Below are 20,020 nucleotides of genomic sequence, written 5' to 3'. Positions count from 1 at the left end.
AGCAGGTACCCCGGTTAGAGGAGTCGAGGAGCGCGTCCAGGAACATTCAGCCATGTTACAACATCTTGGTGCCATGATGGATCGCGTTGTCCAGACCATGGACCGCTGGGAGAGACAGGAAGTCTCTCCAGTGCCTCGACCAGCACAACCGGGGTTGTCTCCATCCGTTCCATCTGGAGAGAGTTCCAGTGGGATGCGTCTCTCCCTTCCCAGGGAGTATGATGGAACGGCAGGACAGTGCCAGGGATTCTTGTTACAACTGGACTTCTACCTGGCCACTGTGCACCCAGCTCCCTCAGGAGGGGAGAGAGTGGCCGCACTCGTCTCCTGTCTCACAGGAAGAGCACTGGAGTGGGCAAACGCCGTGTGGAGACACGGCGCCAGACCACTTCGAGGAGTTCACCCGTCGCTTCAGGGCCGTCTTCGACCATCCACCTGAGGGCAGAGCGGCGGGGGAGAGGCTCTTCCATTTGAGACAGGGGAAGAGGAGCGCCCAGGACTTCGCCCAGGAATTCCGGACCTTGGTCGCCGGAGCAGGTTGGAACGACAGGGCCCTCATCGACCACTATCGATGCAGCCTACGAGAGGACATCCGACGTGAGCTGGCCTGCAGGGATGCCACCATTTCCTTCAACCAACTGGTGGATTTATCCATCCGGTTGGATAACCTGCTGGTCACCCGCGGAGGGCCAGAGGGGGCTCTGTCGGTTCCATCGTCCAGCACTCCCGCTCCAGTGCCCATAGAGTTAGGAGGGGCTGCTCATAGGGAGACTGGGGAGCCATCACGTGCGCCATCTGTGGCCGCAGAGGACACACTGCCGGTCGGTGCCGTGTTGGTTCCTCTGGGAGTCGAGGCAACAGGCAGGGCACTCTGGCGTCACCCCAGGTGAGTTTGCACCACACTCATCCAGAGTCCTCTGTTGATCAACTGTTTGTGCCTGTTTGTTTCCCTGAGTTTTCCCCACATTCCCAGCATAAGGCACTCGTCGATTCAGGCGCAGCTGGACATTTTATCGACAGAGCATTAGCCATTAGGTTAGGGATCCCTATTTTTCCTATAGTTAGACCCTTCCGGTAAACACTCTAGATAGTTGACCATTAGGGTCCGGGCTAATCAAGGAGGCCACCATCTCCTTGGCCATGTGGACAGGGCTTTTGGGCAACTAAGAGCTCTGTTTACTTCGGCTCCAGTGCTGGCCCATCCGGATCCCTCTTTGGCATTCATAGTGGAGGTGGACGCGTCCATGGCTGGGATAGGAGCCGTGCTCTCACAGCGCTCAGGCACGCCACCGAAACTCCGCCCCTGAGCTTTCTTCTCGAAGATGCTCAGCCCAGCAGAGCGTAACTATGATGTGGGGGACCGGGAGTTGTTGGCTGTGGTTAAAGCGTTGAAAGCATGGAGAAATTGGCTTGAGGGGGCTAAACACCCTTTTCTCATCTGGACTGACCACCGCAACCTGGAGTACATCCAGGAAGCGAGGAGACTGAATCCTCGCCAGGCAAGGTGGGCCATGTTCTTTACCCGTTTTGTGTTTACCCTATCCTACGGACCAGGTTCCCAGAATAAGAAGGCAGACGCACTGTCCCGGCTGTATGACACAGAGGAGCGGCCCTTGGATCAGACTCCCATACTCCCGGCCTCCTGCCTGATAGCGCCGGTCGTGTGGGATCTGGATGCGGACATTGAGCAGGCTTTGCGTACAGAGCCCGCTCCCCTCCAGTGTCCCGTTTGGCGTGTGTACTTTCCCTCTGCTGTCCGTGACCAGTTGATCTCTTGGGTCCACACGTCTCCCTCCTCTGGTCATCCGGGGATCTGTCGGACGGTGCGCTGTCTGACTAGGAAGTACTGTTGGCCCACTTTGGCTAAGGACGTGAGGGTTTATGTCTCCTCCTGCTCGGTGTGTGCCCAGTGTAAGGCTCCGAGACACCTGCCCAGAGGTAAGTTACATCCCTTACCCGTCCCACAACAACCTTGGTCACATCTGTCAGTGGATTTCCTAATGGATCTCCTCCCTCACAGGGAAATACCACGATCCTGGTCGTTGTGGATTGTTTTTCTAAGTTCTGTCGTCTCCTCCCTCTGCCTGGTCTCCCTATGGCCCTACAGACTGCGGAGGCCCTGTTACACACGTCTTCCGGCACTACGGGGTGCCTAAGGATATTGTGTCGGATCGGGGTCCCCAGTTCACGTCGAGAGTTTGGAAGGCGTTCATGGAACGTCTGGGGGTCTCGATTAGCCTTACCTCAGGTTTTCACCCCGAGAGTAATGGGCAGGTAGAGAGAGTCAACCAGGATGTGGGCAGGTTTCTGCTGTCCTATTACCAGGACCGGCCGGGGGAGTGGGCAGCGTTTGTGCCCTGGGCCGAGATGGCACAGAACTCGCTTCGCCACTCCTCCACTAACCTCTCCCCCTTTCAGTGCGTATTGCGGTACCAGCCGGTTCTGGCACTGTGGCATCAGGGTCAGACCGAGACTCCTGCTGTGGACGACTGGTTTAGGCGCGCGGAGGAGACATGGGAGGCCGCCCGTGTCCATCTCCAGCGAGCCGCGCGTCGCCAGAAAGCCAGCGCGGACCTTCACCGCAGTGAGACCCCGATGTTCACTAGATATATTCCAGCCCCCTCCCCAGTAGATGTTCCAGCCCCCTCCCCACTAGATGTTCCAGCCTCCTCCCCACTAGATGTTCCAGCCTCCTCCCCACTAGATGTTCCAGCCTCCTCCCCACTAGATGTTCCAACCCCCTCCCCAATAGATTCTCCAACTCCCTTCCCACTAGATTCTCCAACCCCTCCCCACTAGATTCTCCAACCCCTCCCCACTAGATTCTCCAACCTCTCTCCCTACTAGATGTTCCAACCCCCTCCCCACTAGATGTTCCAACCCCTCCCCACTAGATGTTCCAACCCCTCCCCACTAGATGTTCCAACCCCCTCCCCACTAGATGTTCCAGCCTCCTCCCCACTAGATGTTCCAGCCTCCTCCCCACTAGATGTTCCAGCCTCCTCCCCACTAGATGTTCCAGCCTCCTCCCCACTAGATGTTCCAGCCTCCTCCCTACTAGATGTTCCAACCCCCTCCCCACTAGATGTTCCAGCCTCCTCCCCACTAGATGTTCCAGCCCCCTCCCCATTAGATGTTCCAGCCTCCTCCCCACTAGATGTTCCAGCCTCCTCCCCACTAGAATTTCCAGCCTCCTCCCCACTAGATGTTCCAACCCTCTCCCCAATAGATATCCCATCCACATAGACCTGTATATAGCTTGAATTCTTCTTGCATTTCACTGTACTGTTTTACACCTGCTGTATCCTGTGCATGTGACAAACAAACATTGAACTTGAAGAGATGCCCCAGCCTTTCCACATTACAGTAGATGCTTTACCCAGGTCCACACGAGATGCTTTATCCAGGCCTGCTCACCAGTCAGCCAGCCCCCTCCCCACTAGATACTCCAGCCCCCTCCCCACTAGATGCTCCATCCAGCCGGCCCTTACCCTCCTTGTTAGATGCTCCCTCTAGGTACTGTCTTAATTAACACCTACAGTAGCTACTGTGGCTATAATAATATAATCGCTTTTCCTGTTTCTGTAAATCCCTTTGAAATTACACAGGATTAAGGAAAGTTGGTTGCTAAATTAGTATGTACATCAGTAATTTAATTGCATCTGAGGCTATTAATTAATAAGGTGCCTTCTTAATAGTTAATGTATAATTGCTATTAATTAACCAGCGGTCCTGATAAAGTGTCACCAAAATCAAACAAAAACAATTAGCATCCGGAGGTAAGTGTCTTTTAAAAGGCTCATTATAAAGACTGGAGGTAGTATACAGTAGTAGTTAGAAAGATAACAAACCCAGTGTAGATGTTCATTTGGTGGGAGAAATAATAAACAATTGACATCCATAAGGGAATTAACATTCATTAATTAGGGGGCTAAGCCCATTGTAATATAATAAATATTGTTGAAGATCTGTCCCCTCCAGCAAAGTTGTATCAGTTCTATTAGAAGTGGATTTCTAGCTAGATATAGAATTTCAACAGTTGAAACTTTTTTGATTATATCATTGTTGTATTTGATTGTATTACAGACTATATCCATTGAATTGGATCCTATGATATTCTATTGGATTCTGTTGGATAATTTCTACTCTGAAGAAATAATATCACCCCATAAGTCATATCATTTATTAATGATTTATAAATAAGCATACTTAACTGGCTATAAACCCTTTACCTTTAGGGCTGAAAAGGGTACCTTAATGTAAAGTGTTGCAAGATCTTGTACAATGTTATGGAATAAAGTATATAAGGGTACCTTATTGTAAAGTGGTATGGAATCTAATGAGTGTTTTTGTCAGACATGGTTGCCTGGGCAGGCTCCCTGGGAAAGCTCCCTGGGCGGGCTCCCTGGACAGGCTCCCTGGGCAGGCTCACAGGCTTGCTCTTCTCTTCTCTTCAACTCGTGTAGTAGAATACATTCCTAGACAGATGTAATCATCTCAAAACCTCATGTTTGAGGAGTCTCCGTTTGCAGTGTCACATGGTATAAATACAACAGGTAATAACTTAGACCTCAGTGAACAGCCATGACTAATATTTAAATACACTGCGAGGAAACTAGCAGCTTTCATGTTTGAGTTAATGCCTCCCCAAGGGAAATAACACCAACATTTTTTGTTGTTAATCTTATCTGGTATAAATCTGTGGGCTAGTTGGGTTTTTGCTCTACAGATCTACGCATGAAGCCGTGTACATAAAAAATGAACGAGGTGGAAGGTTGAGAAACTACATGCATCTCGAACATGAAACTTTAAACAAGCCAGACTATTATTTGCAGAGCAATATTACCGTGAATACAAATGACACCACAACCTCAATTTTCTGCTCTGTGAGAGGAGTGGTGCAAACCGCCAGTTATGTGTTATTCTACAGCAAGTGCTTGTTTGGTCTCAGTTTCAGTCGTATCACAATGTCAACAATCATGCTGTTTAGTGTTGGATGGGGTAAAATAATATTTGGTCTACCATCCAGGAGAAAAATAATGCAGTACAAAACCTTTATTCCATGAATGATGTTTGACAATAGAAATGTTCACCCCAAGCAGCTGTTACCTTACTTTACATTAAGTACATCAGGAACAATAGTGTAGGCTACAGTACAGTACAGTAAGCAGACACTTGCTCCCTATCAACCCTCTAATAAAACTAGACTGGTATGCCAGACTGAATGCCAAGTGAAACCATTCATTCAGCACAGCCTTTCAGGTAAAATGAACCACTGCATTCAGTCTTAATTCCCTCTGTTTTCCCTGTAGCCTTCTACCTCCTTTCCACAGAGAGACAGGAAGGCAGGGATGTGTTCTGTTATGGGACCTCGGGGAGCACTGGGATATTTTACTCAGGCAGTGACTGAGGCGGCCCGTTGGGAATACAGTAGAATCTGTGTGAGTATGTAACTCATTAGTTCAGTTATGTAATTTGGTAGCAGTGATAATCCTTGAGGACCGGCAAGTTAACGCACCTCAGCAACAAGAGACAAAGTCATCAACAAGCAGCCAAGTAGCTACAGTACAGCACAAGCTGTTAATTGCTCAGCCCCATATACGGTATGTTAATGTCATGACTGTTCCTCTATGGCATTTAGACAGAGGGGCATACTATATTTAACAAAATACTGTAGCATCCACTTTGGTCAGTGGCAATAGATGTTGATGATGTAATTAATAGCTTGATTGATATTTTAGTTAAATAATAAAGACAAGGATATATTCCACTGTAGCCCTACCAACCTGAATTCATGAGCTGAAGCTATGAGGAATCACGTTAGGTTCTTGGGGATGGCTGATTGGCTCAGAAGGCGCCAGGTTCAACCCTTCCACACTTGACCTTTGTCTATGGCCCTCCTCCACTTCAGCCCAACCTGCAGCAGTGAACAGGAAGAGGAGAAAGGGTGTCAGTATCATTCACCTTGACACACGTAATCCAATAACAACGTACAACATAACAGCAGTTAACCTTTACAACACACTTATTGATCTGTCCTGTGGTTATCAGGCTGCGATCAGAGCTCGTGGCTCAGCTTAGCTCTGCTTCAGGCTCTTTGAATTCACTCAGCAGCAATATCTCAGAGACAATGACATCCAGACGCACAGCCAGTTACTCGTTTTCCACGTACGTTCTCCCAAGCTTTCAGTGGAACAATGGAATGATATCTATATCTCTTTCTGGGTTCCATGAGACTGCTAGATGTACAATGAGATATCATCTGAACACAAGAGAGCGAATTGATTAAGAAAAAACGCCTGAACCACCTTAATGATTTTTCACTGATGAGATGGAAGAGTCTCTCCACACATTCAAAACATCAGAGGATTCTCTGATGTATTAAAGAAAAACAGTAAGATATCATTTAACAATTAACTTAATTAAATCTTGTTTTGTCTCTGTTAACCTATTCCCTAAATAAATACAGTAGAGCATGTTAATGGCTGTGTGTGTGTGTGTGTGTGTGTGTGTGTGTGTGTGTGTGTGTGTGTGTGTGTGTGTGTGTGTGTGTGTGTGTGTGTGTGTGTGTGTGTGTGTGGTGTGTGTGTGTGTGTGTGTGTGTGTGTTAAATGTCCCACAGATGCTCCTCTACCTGTACCTGTTATGTATAATGTGGAGGTTGGAGTTGTCCCTCCCTGAAACCGCACAGGAAGTGTAGGATACTCAGTGGATGTGGAACTTGACATTATAGCTCAAGCTCACATACAGTATGACATATAGGCAACCTATCAGGCCAGTTTAGACAGTAAGATGACAATGCTATTACTGAACGAGCTACAGCAGATGAAAATAATGATGATGATGACGATGAAGAGGAGGAGGATTGGGTTTGGGGGATGGTGGGGGGCAGAGGTGAAACAGTCTTTCAACACCCTTTATATTTTTTTCATACGAGTATACATTTTTTGTAGCAATATCAATTCATTTCTGGGTAACAATTAAGTGCCTTACTGTAATAGATTTCCATTGAAATGGGCAAAAATGGCTTTTTAGAAAAAAAACTATTTGTCAAACAATAATTATGCTTGGACTGTCTGGAAATGGTCTGAGTGGAGAGGTTGAAAAACAGAAAACTAGCTGTTATTGCCAGAGAGGTTTGGGACTCTCATTGGTCCATTAATCAATCTTCCGCATGGTGATGTCACCATGGAAAGCCAAAACTCCCGCCCATTCAAACCTGCTGATTAGAAGGTTCTGTGTAGATTGTATTTTCAACCAGCAACCATCAAGAAAAGACACTGATCAAATGTTGTAAAATTATTACAGCGTTAGTGTCATAATCTGTTGTACAATATGATACAAAACACAGGATTTTGACTGCACTGGGCCTTTAAGAAATCAAATCTATTTCCCCTTTCCTTCTGGTCGGCATTCCCCTCCTGCTCCGTAGCTGAGTGACTCATTGCGAACTTACAGAACACGGCTGCTTACAGAACAGGGCTGCTTACAGAACAGGGCTGCGGGCAGCTGAGCTACAATTCTGGAGGTTCTATCATCCTTCCAGTCCCTCCTCTCTACCTTCTCTTCCTCTGTATCTGCTGCTAAAGACACTTTCTATCACTCTACATTTCAAGCTTCTGCCTCTAACCCTAGGAAACTATTTTCCAGCTCTCTACCCTCCTTAATCCTCCACCCCCTCCCCCTTTAGCCCCCCTCTCTGCGGACGACTTTGTCAACCCCCTTTGAAAAGAAGGTTGACGACATCCGCTCGTCATTCACTCTGCCTATTGAGCCCACTTGTCTCACTCACACAGAACTACCCTACGCCTTGACCTCTTTCTCCCCTCTCTCTCCAGATGAAATCCTGCAACTAGAGAGGTCCGGCCATCTGACAACCTTCCCGCTTGACCCCATCCCCTCCTCCCCTCATCAACTCATCCCTGACCACTGGCTGCGTCCCCTTTGACTTATAAATGGCCCGAGTCGCTCCCCTCCTTAAGACACCAACACTCGACTCCTCTGCAGTCAAAAACTACGGCCCGGTATCCCTTCTTTCTTTTCTCTGACCAACTCTCTCACTATCGCTCTCAGAATGATCTTCTTGACCCTAACCAGTCAGGCTTCAAGACGCGTCACTCTACCGAGACTGCTCTTCTCGGTGTCACGGAGGCTCTCCGCACAGCCAAAGCTGACTCTCTATCCTCTGTTATCCTCCTCCTAGATCTATCCACTGCCTTCAACACGTAAATCAAATGAAATAACATTGTATTTGTCACATGCGCCGAATACAACAGGTACCGTGAAATGCTTACTTACAAGCCCTTAATCTATGTGAGATCCTCCTCTCCACCCTCTCAGGGCTGGGCATCTCAGGCTCTGCACACTCTTGGATTGCATCCTACCTGGCAGGTGACGTGGAGAGAATCTGTGGCTGCACCACATACTCTCACTACTGGTGTCCCCCAGGTCTCATTTTTAGGCCCTCTCCTCTTCTCTCTATACACCAAGTCACTCGGCTCCGTCATATCGTCACATGGTCTCTCCTATCATTGCTATGCGGATGACACTCAACTACTTTTCTCCTTCCTGCCTTCCGACACCCAGGAGGTGACATACGTCTCTGGGTGCCTGGCCAATATCTCAACTTGGATGTCGGCCCACCACCTCAAGCTCAACCTCGACAAGACATAGCTGGTCTCCCTCCTGGGGAAGGCCTGCCCGCTCCATGACCTTTACATCACGGTTCACAACTCCACCATGTCCCCTAGTGCAGAGTGCAAAGAAGCTTGGCGAGACTCTGGACAACACCCTATCATTCTCTGCAAACATCAAAGCAGTGAGTCGCTACTGCAGGTACATGCTCTATAACATGCTCTATACAGCCCTACCTCACACAGGAAGCAGCGCAGGTCCTAATCCAGACACTTGTCTTCTCCCGTCTGGACTACTGCAACTCTCTGTTGTCTGGGCTCCCCGCTTGTGCCATCAAACCCCTGTAACTTATCCAGAACGCTACAGCCCGCCTGGTGTTCAAACTTACCAAGTTCTCTCATCTCACCCCACTCCTCCGTACACTCCACTGGCTTCCAGTCGAAGCTCGAATCCACTACAAGACCATGGTACTTGCCTACGAAGCAGCAAGAGGAACTGGCCCTCACTACATTCAGGCTATGCTCAAACCATACACCCCAACCCGTTCTGCAACCTCTAGTCTCTTGGCCCTCCCACCTCTATGGGAGGAGAGCTCCCACTCAGCCCAGTCCAAGGTCTTCTCTGTTCTGGCACCCCAATGGTGCAACCAGCTTCCCCCTGAATCTAGGACAGCAGAGTCCCTGTCCATCTTTCGAAAACATCTGAAACCCTACCTCTTCAAAGAGTATTTTAAATAATCCCACAACACCCCCTCGCACCCCCTCCTCACCCCCAAAAAAGCATTTTGTTAACTACTGTAACACTCGCACTTGATTTTTCACCCTTTACTAGCTCTGACTTTGCTGATAGCTATTTTATTGAGGACAAATGTACCTACTATGACTGTATGTGGTTGTCCCACCTAGCTATCTTAAGGTGAATTCACTAACAAAGTCGCACTGGATAAGAACGTTTGCTAAATGACTAAAATGTAAATGTAAATTATAGTAAATGGGGGAATGAAACCCAGGATGGCTCATTACGGTGTAACAATGATAGAAGCAAAAACCAGAGTTATCAAATATGCTGTGGCCTACATGCTGATAATAGATATGTGTGTAGTGTCTAGGGAAATACCATTTGAATATAACTTTTAACTGGATATCGCAAAGCTGAAATTAAACATCCATTCTAATTGAATACCTGGTCCAAATTGCACCCACACCCACACCATTATAAATCATCAGGAATCACTTTTACAATACTGCCTCTCTCCTAACCTGCATTACAAACACAGTGGAAGGCTTTTTAAACCTCTGATAAAAGTTAATAAATTACCTGGATTTCGAAATTAATGGCCGGCCGCCTGCCTGGCGGAGATATCATTGTGTTTCATGAATATTTTGATTTTGTGATTAGATCAAAATGCTGTGAATTCCTAAACAGCGCCATGCCCAAGCTCTCACTGATCATAAACTCTTCTCTTTAAAAAAATATAAATACATTCTATTCCTTGCAAATCTGCTGATATGGAATAATTAGAAATGGGTTTGCCATTTTTTTCCCTCCTGTAACATTTGCATGACTTTAGATCTCAACCCAGTGATCTCCAAGAAGACGGAAAATAAAATGTATGTTTTGTGCAACGACGACTCCCAAAATGTACCTTGCTGAGTGAGATAATGGATTATATTGTGATGTTAAAGAGGCTTGTATTTACAAAAAGAAACAAAGGCGAGCGGCTCGGTCTCCAGTCCTGGGAGACATTGATTAGACACTTCCTGTCAGTCCTATTCAGCTGCTGTATCGCTGGCATCCCAGCTCATCTGCTTCTAGACATGATAGGGATCAAATAGTTGCTGCTATGCTCATTGTCATAGCATTAAGTTGTATGAATATTAGTGGGGGGCTACAATAGACAAACTTTGACTTAATAACATTCTCGCCATGGCTACATTCCTTCACACTTTACAATGAATTTCTCTCTCTCACACAAGAATAGGCCTATGAAACACACACGTGCAAAAACATGCGCACACACAAACACAGGTGCACACCAATACACACAAACACAGAAGGTATGTTAAATTATTTAAGTCTCAGTGGAACTCACACAACATTTTGTGCTGTCCTCTACACTGCCATGGGGTTTTGTGCAATGCATTCACTTTTAGTTTAGATGAATGTGTGACTTCACATATAAGTTAGCTACAGTACACTTTCAAACATGTCAGGAAACTGGTATAGTCTGTGTATGTGCGTGCATGTGTGTGTGTGTGCGTGTGAGTGTGTGAAAGCATGCGTTTGTGTGTGTGTGTGTGTGTGTTCCCAGCAGCTGCACTGGGCCCATGGGACAGGCCTGTGTAGATTGGGTCTCTTCAACCAGTAGCTCATTAGTGGGAGTGAAAAGAATCCACACAGATGGCTGTCAACGTTCTAAACAGTCGGCTGTATGAGACATGTCAATTGAGGTTTAACTTCCTTCTGCTCGTTCTTATGACATTGCAGTATTCAAGCGGTATTTGTTTATTCCCCACCAAAACTACAAAAACATGGGAGCTCTGTGACTTCTGAAAATGTGTTGTCTAATGAGCGCTCAGAGTACTGAGCAGGAGTCTGTACTTGGTACTTGTCATTCAGCACCACAAATGACTCGCTCTAACTTGACATGTTTTCAGTGGTACAGATGATGTGCTCGTCTGTTCTGGAAACACTGGGAATAGGACCGCATTTAACTGGAAATAATGACGAGTCCAGCAAGGCACCAGTGGGAATCAATTAGATTGTTTCCATGTCCGAGTTGAGATGGAGGCCATGGTACTTTAGGAGTGGCTCATCACACAAATACACTAACCTGTACTCTCCATTATTTAATTAACCCATCTACATCTGTTACAGTAATTATATCATGGACATTTGCGATACCTCTTGAGTCTCTGACCAGTAAAAGGTTTGTGTGCTCAGTGGTAACAAACAGTCATGATGACCTGTGATTTGACTATAATATGACTGTACAAATATACATTATTTTCAAGAGCACCTCCAGTAATGCAGGATAGAGGGAGGTTGTAATTTCCTAACAAAAGGAGGTGGTTAGGGGATAGCAATAATGTATACTGAATCTGCTTTGGTTAATGTATATCAATGTTGATCGGTTTAATGTTGTTCATTTCTTTTTCATCAGTAACTACAGTAGTCCTGACCTAGTGGTATTGTACTTGACACAGTAAAAGGCTGGGGAGTGTACAGTACTGTAGAGTACAGTAGGGCTCTCCAACCCTGTTCGTGGAGAGCTACCTCTTCTGTAGGTTTTTGTTCCGACCCCAGTTGTAACTGACCTGATTCAGCTTATTAACCAGCTAATAATTAGACCAGGTGTGCTAGATTAGGGTTTAGGAGTGAAAACCTACAGAACAGTAGCTCTGTAGGACAAAGTCTGGGTGAAGAGTTGGACCAGTCAGAGATGCTGTGGTACTAACACACCGACTCACCGACACGTACAGCATTATAGCTGACCTAGTTGTGAGGCTGGCAACTTTTCTCTCCTCCAGCCAACTCTACAAACAACCCACCGGCCAGTTTTAGACCCGTCTCCACTGCAGCTCTGTCACTTAGAGAGAGTGCCAATGACAAGACCCTGTTGAAGTCTGTCCTCCATAAACACTGCGTACTGTATGCACCATTGGTGTCCCAGCCCAGTGCTGCCATTTCACTCATCCTTTCCCTAAAATTACTAATCATCCTTCAAATGTTAATACTCCTTTTTTTATTTGTCTAATTTACCAAACAAAATATATTCTGTTAGCTATAACAGCAAAAATATCCCACATTTTTTGTTGTTGACAAAGCTAGCATGGTATTGCATGAGAAAATAACAGGTAAGTATAGCTAGCTAGTATCAGTATGTAAACCAATAGCTCTCAAAAACCTTATTATCCATAGGGTTTTTAATTCCGAGGCTGTTTTAATGTTTAGAAAAGTCAATAATCATTGCTTGCGAAACACTTTTTTAAACATATGCTGATATACCCCTTAACTTTCATATCAGCAAGAAATAATCTTTCAAAAAATATATACAGTGAGGGAAAAAGTATTTGATCTCCTGCTGATTTTGTACATTTGCCCACTGACAAAGAAATGATCAGTCTATAATTTTAATGGTAGGTTTATTTGAACAGTGAGAGACAGAATAACAACAAAATAATCCAGAAAAAATAATGTCAAAAATGTTATAAATTGATTTGCATTTTAATGAGGGAAATAAGTATTTGACCCCACTGCAAAACATGACCTAGTACTTGTTGGCAAAACCCTTGTTGGCAATCACAGAGGTCAGACGTTTCTTGTAGTTGGCCACCAGGTTTGCACACATCTCAGGATGGATTTTGTCCCACTCCTCTTTGCAGATCTTCTGCAAGTCATTAAGGTTTTGAGGCTGACGTTTGGCAACTCGAACCTTCAGCTCCCTCCACAGATTTTCTATGGGATTGAGGTCTGGAGACTGGCTAGGCCACTCCAGGACCTTAATGTGCTTCTTCTTGAGCCACTCCTTTGTTGACTTGGCCGTGTGTTTTGGGTCATTGTCATGCTGGAATACCCATCCACGACCCATTTTCAATGCCCTGGCTGAGGGAAGGAGGTTCTCACCCAAGATTTGACGGTACATGGCCCCGTCCATCGTCCCTTTGATGCGGTGAAGTTGTCCTGTCCCCTTAGCAGAAAAACACCCCCAAAGCATAATGTTTCCACCTCCATGTTTGACGGTGGGGATGGTGTTCTTGGGGTCATAGGCAGCATTCCTCCTCCTCCTCGAGTTGAGTTGATGCCAAAGAGCTCCATTTTGGTCTCATCTGACCACAACACTTTCACCCAGTTGTCCTCTGAATCATTCAGATGTTCATTGGCAAACTTCAGACGGGCATGTATATGTGCTTTCTTGAGCAGGGGGACCTTGCGGGCGCTGCAGGATTTCAGTCCTTCACGGCGTAGTGTGTTACCAATTGTTTTCTTGGTGACTATGGTCCCAGCTGCCTTGAAGTCATTGACAAGATCCTCCCGTGTAGTTCTGGCCTGATTCCTCACCGTTCTCATGATCATAGCAACTCCACGAGGTGAGATCTTGCATGGAGCCCCAGGCCGAGGGAGATTGACAGTTCTTTTGTGTTTCTTCCATTTGCGAATAATCGAACCAACTGTTGTCACCTTCTCACCAAGCTGCTTGGCGATGGTCATGTAGTCCATTCCAGCCTTGTGTAGGTCTACAATCTTGTCCCTGACATCCTTGGAGAGCTCTTTGGTCTTGGCCATGGTGGAGAGTTTGGAATCTGATTGATTGATTGCTTCTGTGGAAAGGTGTCTTTTACACAGGTAACAAGCTTAGTTTAGGAGCACTCCTTTTAAGAGTGTGCTCCTAATCTCAGCTCGTTACCTGTATAAAAGACACCTGGGAGCCAGAAATCTTTCTGATTGAGAGGGGGTCAAATACTTATTTCCCTCATTAAAATGCAAATCAATTTATAACATTTTTGACATGTGTTTTTCTGGATTTTTTGTTGTTATTCTGTCTCTCACTGTTCAAATAAACCTACCATTAAAATTATAGGCTGATCATTTCTTTGTCAGTGGGCAAACGTACAAAATCAGCAGGGGATCAAATACTTTTTTCCCTCACTGTAAACACCATGGGACCACACAGCAGTCATACCGCTCAGGAAGGAGACGCGTTCTGTCTCCTAGAGATGAATGCACTTTGGTGCTAAAAGTGCAAATCAATCCCAGAACAACAGCAAAGGACCTTGTGAAGATGCTGAAGGAAACAGGTACAAAAGTATCTATATCCACAGTAAAATGGGTCCTATATCAACATAACCTGAAAGGCCGCTCAGCAGGGAAGAAGCCACTGCTCCAAAACCGGCATAAAAAATACAGACTATGGTTTGCAACTGCACATGGGGACAAAGATCAAACTTTTTAGAGAAATGTCCTCTGGTCTGATGAAACAATAATATAACTGTTTGGCCATAATGACCATCGTTATGTTTGGAGGAAAAAGGGGGAGGCTTGCAAGCCGAAGAACACCATCCCAACCGTGAAGCACGGGGGTGGCAGCATCATGTTTTGGGGGTACTTTGCTGCAGGAGGGACTGGTGCACTTCACAAAATAGATGGCATCATGATGGAGGAAAATTATACATATATCATTTGATATATTGAAGCAACATCTCAAGACATCAGTCAGGAAGTTAAAGCTTGGTCGCAAATGGGTCTTCCAAATGGACAATGACCCCAAGCATACTTCCAAACTTGTGGTAAAATGGCTTAAGGACAACAAAGTCAAGGTATTAGAGTGGCCATAACAAAGCCCTGACCTCAACCCTATAGAAAATTTGTGGGCAGAACTGAAAAAGCGGGCGCGAGCAAGGAGGCCTACAAACCTGACTCAGTTACACTTGCTCTGTCAGGAGGAATGGGCCAAAATTCACCCAACTTATTGTGGGAAGCTTGTGGAAGGCTACCCAAAACGTTTCACCCTAGTTAAACAATTTAAAGGCAATGCTACCAAATACTAATTGAGTGTATGTAAACTTCTGACCCACTGGGAATGTGATGAAAGAAATAAAAGCTGAAATAAATCATTCTCTCTACTATTATTCTGACATTTCACATTCTTAAAATAAAGTGGTGATCGTAATTGACCTAAGACAGGGAATCTTTACTAGGATTAAATGTCAGGAATTGTGAAAAACTGAGTTTAAATGTATTTGGCTAAGGTGTATGTACACTTCTGACTTCAACTGCATGTTAGATACCGACAATGCTATAAAAGTTATAAGACGCTTGCAGATTGATGGAGATTGATAGAAATAGAGCAGCACTTAGCCTAGTGGTTAGACTGTTGGGCATGTAATTGAAAGGTCGCTGGTTACAATACCCGCGCCGTCAAGGTGAAAATTCTGTCAATGTGCCCTTGAGCAAATCTTCTCCAGAGGTGCTGTACTACTATGGCTGACCTTGTAAAACAACACATTTCACTGCACCAATCTGGTGTATGTGACAATAATGTTTATTTATGTATTTTTTATTTTATTCCAAAGGTACTGTATGCAGAATCAAACATGATCTTCTTCCAAGAGAGAAACAAACTTCCTGTTTACTGAGGTCAAATGGCAGGTCAAGCTCACAAAAGAAAGAAACTGCATATAGAAAATGCCAGTAGGGGTATGATAAATGAACACTGGTAAATTAACACTCATGTAACAGAGCATCACTGTTATGCCATTTTGAAGTGGACACAATACAGTCGTAGCCAAAAGTTTTGAGAATGACACAAATATTAATTTTCACAAAGTCTGCTGCCTCAGTTTGTATGATGGCAATTTGCATATACTCCAGAATGTTATGAAGACTGGTCAGATGAATTGCAATTAATTGCAAAGTCCCTCTTTGCCATGCAAATGAACTGAATCCCCAAAAAACATTTCCACTGCATTTCAGCCCTGCCACAAAAGGACCAGCTGACATCATGTCAGTGATTCTCTCGTTAACACAGGTGTGAGTGTTGACGAGGACAAGGCTGGAGATCACTCTGTCATGCTGATTGAGTTCAAATAACAGACTGGAAGCTTCAAAAGGAGGGTGGTGCTTGGAATCATTGTTCTTCCTCTGTCATCCATGGTTACCTGCAAGGAAGCACGTGCTGTCATCATTGCTTTGCACAAAAAGGGATATGGTTCTGCCAGTAAGATTGCACCTAAACCAACCATTTATCGGATCATCAAGAACTTCAAGGAGAGCAGTTCAATTGTTGTGAAGAAGGCTTCAGGGCGCCCAAGAAAGTCCAGCAAGCGCCAGGACCATCTCCTAAAGTTGATTCAGCTGCGGGATCGGGGCACCACCAGTACAGAGCTTGCTCAGGAATGGCAGCAGGCAGGTGTGAGTGCATCTGCATGCACAGTGAGGTGAATACTTTTGGAGGATGGCCTCATGTCAAGAAGGGCAGCAAAGAAACCATCCGGAAAAAAGTTTGTCCGGAGAAGACAAGGTGAGCGCTACCATCAGTCCTGTGTCATGCTAACAGCAAAGCATCCTGAGACCATTCATGTATGGGGTTGCTTCTCAGCCAAGGGAGTGGGCTCACTCACAATTTTGCCTAAGAACACCGCCATGAATAAAGAATGGTACCAACAGATCCTCAGATAGCAACTTCTCCCAACCATCCAGGAACAGTTTGGTGACAAACAATGCCTTTTCCAGCATGATGGAGCACCTTGCCATAAGGCAAAAGTGATAACTAAGTGGCTCGGGGAACAAAACATCGATATTTTGGGTCCATGGCCAGGAAACTTCCCAGACCTTAATCCCATTGAGAACTTGTGGTCAATCCTCAAGAGGTGGGTGGACAAACAAAAACCCACAAATTCTGACAAACTCCAAGCATTGATTATGCAAGAATGGGCAGCCATCAGTCAGGATGTGGCCCAGAAGTTAATTGACAGCATGCCAGGGCAGATTGCAGAGGTCTTGAAAAAGAAGGGTCAACACTGCAAATATTGACTCTTTGCATCAACTTCATGTTATTGTCAATAAAAGTTACAAATTAATATTTGTGTCATTCTCAAAACTTTTGGCCACGACTGTATACTGTACAACTGCTTAGTTTCACACCAAACAAAAATATACTATAGCCTATGATGCACTATACATAAACAATGTGCCAGGCATACCAAATGCCACTGATCTCACTCTCTGTGAGCAAATTAAGGAGGTGTCCTACAATGTTAAGAAGAAGCACGATCTTACTGTATATTTCCTCTTTTGGTTCCACTGAGTTGGTAACCTGTGCACAAATCTGTGTGAAGTAGTTCTCGTTTAATCAGTTACTGTAAATGACAGTCAATGATTCTGTTGAAACACACTGGGATTCATGTCCAGGCAAAACAGAAATCATATGGGGTTTTTGTGTTCTCATTTTTCTTTTTAGTCATTGTATGGCTCTTTCTCTTGCTGCACGCATCGCTCCTTAAGACGATTTGGAATTAGTGGGCTTTTCAAATGGCTGTATATTATGTAGCTTGGTAGGTCTCCGTTAGCTTGTATCAAAGGGGACTGCAGCCTGCGTGGAGCAGTACAACACTGGGTTACAGGCTGTGTTTCAGCAAATTAACAACAAATCCTCCTGCCTGCCCGGCCACTTCCAGAACCAGCAGCCAATGCAAACCAACTAATTAAAAGATGAATGGAGGACATCCTCCTAGCCTAGCGGTTTGTGTTGACGGTTTGTGAATAGTAAGTAAGTGACATTCGAGGGGGAAATTTATTTATTTTGTTTAGATGAGCCTCGTCTGTTAACCATCACCTCACACAGTATTGATTTGACTTGAAGATGTCGTACAGGGCAGAGGGGATACCCAAACATGATCTAGTGTGGGGGAGTGGAAAGGGGTTACACTGTTGTCCCATGGAAGATGAACTGAGGGCCCTCCGCTTCCCCCATCTACCACCAGTAGTCCAGCTCTCCTCCCAGAGAGCATCACGGGAGTATGGAGCTCAGACTCTAGGATTAGTCAAGGATCCATTTTGAGATGCAGATAATGTTCTGTTACCCAGCCTCCCCCCCCCTGTTATGTTCTGTACAAGAACTCCCCCAACCCTATCCTCCATTAGGCTTCAGTCTCTATGCGCTCGCTCAACCACTTCATTATAGAAAGAGAGGGATACAGTACCAAAAATTGATATTTTGTATTTCATCAAACTTTTGTTATTGTGTTATTGTTTGTGGTGGTTATATTTCTTCTATTCTATCCGTTGAGGATAACTAGGTCAAGACAAACCTGCAGCTGCTCCTACTGTCTGACTGTCTGTGTCTCGCTGCTCTGCAGTCGCTCTGACAGTAACATGGAACCGCCACAGGGCTGTTTGAATATGCCCCCTGGCCATTCCCTCTCACGCTGTTTAAATGACTTAAGTGGGTGGTAGTGCCACGGGTTCCCCTGGTCTACTCAAACCTGCACATGCTTCCGGCCTTGTACTGCAATAGTGTGAAATTGCTGTGCAGTATTTTGTTATTCTGAAATAAGTGAAGTTGCAATGAATTTGAATTTTGTGTCACCTGAATAACTTTTTCTCTGTAATAATCAAAGGGGAAATAAGCTTGCTCCTTTTTGGCATGCTGCATATATCTTATTCTGATCGTGGTTCATGTGACAAAGAGTGTGTGTGTGTGTGCGTGTGCGTGTGCGTGTGGTGTGTGTGTGTGTGTGTGTGTGTGTGTGTGTGTGTGTGTGTGTGTGTGTGTGTGTGTGTGTGTGTGTGTGTGTGTGTCTCACCTGCCTGTCATTTTGACTGACAGAACAGAGGAAAACATGTGCAGAACTCTAGCAGCTGGATTTGCACCTGCAGGCTCCAACACTCACAGCTCCACGTTTCTGTCCCTCAATACTTCCACAAGTTAACACACAATAGAGTTATTCATTAGTGGGTACCATTTATAACAGTATTTTTCTATTGTTAGCACATCATTTGCGACCTACATTAATAGATTACCATCAACACAAATAGTGGGATAAAACCAATGAGAAAACAACATCATTCCACTATTACAGTGACTCCAGTCCTTATAGTGCTGTAGGATTCTAGCCTGTTCATACTCCACTTAGTAACCTCTCTATTTGCTCTTACAACACTGTCATTTACAGATACTCGTCCACTTTGATTGGCTATAATTCTTCATGAAACAATGAAATGTCTCTGCATGATGGTCAAGTTGGGTTGCATAGGCCTCCAGCTACACCCACTCTGGCAAAGCAAGGCCTGAGCAAATTTCATTTAGAGACTTTGTCTCATTTCTTCCATTTACTGGATATTTAAGACACTGAAGTAACTGTTCGGCTCCGAGCATGTTAAAGAACCCATTATCAAAGCATTAAGATATGACTCAACTGACATTTTCTTAAAACCCTAAAAAGTGGGAGAAAATTTAAAAAAAGCTCTCTGAAAGGGAAAAACTACATACTCCAGATGTTATCAGTACATACTGATGTTTGAAGCAGGTTATTACAGGGCGAGCTAAGAAGACAAGTCCACTGGTGTAGCTACAGATCAGAGGAATGCAAGTCAAATGCACCTGCTAGATCTCACTATCGGTCTCCGTGTGTCAGTCAGTCAGCGTGCGCTGAGGCCCTGTCTGTCGGTGCAGGGGACAACAACCTGCTGATTCTAATAGCCTGCAGGCCAGGCAGAAAAGCACCCTTTACTTGGCTGTCTCTCATCGTCTATATGGACACGATAAAGCCTAAGAAATAGTCTTGTTGTTGTGCTTGTGAATGGAAAAGTTTTTTGACTGTCCTTCCTGTGGAATATGACATACTAAGCGGACACTTGAAGAGGCATTTCCCTCTGTGTCTGTGAC

General features: G+C 45.2%; 1 pseudogene; it reads left to right on the top strand.

The window, feature by feature from the left end:
* Positions 1 to 221: 221 nt before the first annotated feature.
* LOC106605383 (dihydropyrimidinase-like) overlaps positions 222 to 20,020 on the top strand; it is a 51,643-nt pseudogene continuing 31,844 nt past the window's right edge.

The sequence above is a fragment of the Salmo salar genome, chromosome 05 (genome assembly GCF_965601325.2).
Source record: "Salmo salar chromosome 05, fSalSal1, whole genome shotgun sequence".
NCBI classification, from domain to species: domain Eukaryota; kingdom Metazoa; phylum Chordata; class Actinopteri; order Salmoniformes; family Salmonidae; genus Salmo; species Salmo salar.
Note: the sequence above shows the minus strand (reverse complement) of the source record. Positions and strands in the feature narration are given on the sequence as shown.